The sequence below is a fragment of the Melampsora larici-populina genome (assembly GCF_000204055.1).
Source record: "Melampsora larici-populina 98AG31 unplaced genomic scaffold MELLAscaffold_45, whole genome shotgun sequence".
Lineage (NCBI taxonomy): Eukaryota > Fungi > Basidiomycota > Pucciniomycetes > Pucciniales > Melampsoraceae > Melampsora > Melampsora laricis-populina.
Window position 1 is genome coordinate 70728 of NW_006768809.1, and position 1440 is coordinate 72167.

Sequence of the window (1440 nt, forward strand, 5' to 3'; positions counted from 1 at the left end):
ACAAGTGGGCACATAGGAGACCATTAGAACACCCCAAGTGCTTATCAACAACAACCCCATCACTTCTTAGCACTGCTGTAATCATGATCAATCAATTTACTATATTTGTGAGATAATTGTAATCCTAACCTCCTAACCCTAAATCCTAAACTGCCCACCTCCTAACCCTAACCCTCTTCTCCTAACCTCCTAACTCCTAACCCTGAATCCAAACCTCCTAAGAGCATCCACACTTGATTGCAGTTGTTAACTGGGTCGTGTGCGGTCACAACGTCTACATTAAGTAAAAAATTACTTAACATGGCCAAATTTCACACTTGTGCCAAAATTACCCGCACCAAGGGTCACTAACTTGAGAGATAAATCAAGTTTCCACACTGATGCAAAGTTTACAGCCTCAAAATATACCAAACACCAAAATCAATCAACTTTGCATTCAATAAGTGCATTCAAAGCTCTTCATTCCTGCCAGGAAAGAAGAGCTTCAGGACAGCAAACTTCATTTGATATTGACTTGAAATCTCATCCCAGCTTGATGGTTGGCACAGAGAAGTTTGTAGACAAGCAAAAAAATAAATACATTTCATCATTAATTAAAAAAGATCATGTTGAAGACCATCAAGTTTTTTTTTATCAAATCCTTTTGAAGTCAATCCAAACAATGAGAAATGTTTGAAATCCTTCCAAAATCTAAATAAACGATCAGACATTGATCCAGTTTGATCTAAAACCCATTTAAAACCAATTCACAGGATAAGAAATTGGTCTCAATCAATCTAAAATGTCATTAAACTTCTATATAATCACATGTGAATTAGAAACAATCTTGATCAATATCAGATAAAGAGAATCAGATAGTAAGAAACTAGACATCCCACAAGTTTGATGAATTAAAAGACAATCGGGTCTCAAACAATTCTTAATCCAGGTGTTTTGAGTCGGGAGGAATCCAGTTGGAGTAGGTCAGAGTAGAGTTGAGTTGGCAAGTTGGTGTGCTTGAAAAGTGAAGACAGGCCTGGCGGTTTGGCTACTGCATGTGTTAGCCAAACAGTAAATTTACTGAATTGCTAACGCAAAACAATCCAAAAAGAACTACCGTGGGGCTAATTTCTCACCAGTGTGGGAAAGGCCCCGCATTTGCGGTAAATTTAACCTTACCGCACGTGAGTTACCACACAATTGTGGATGCTCTAACCCTAAATCCTAAACTGCCAACCTCCTAAACCTAACCCTCACCGCCTGACCTCCTAAATCCTACCCCTGAAACCTAACCTCCTAACCCTGAAACCTAACCTCCTGACCCTAAATCCTAACCTGCTAACCCTAACACCTACTTACTAACCCTAAATCCTAAGCTGCTAACTTCCTAACCCTAAACTCTTACCTGCTGACCTGCTGACCCTAGCTCCTAACCTCCTAACCCTAAATCCCAACCTCCTA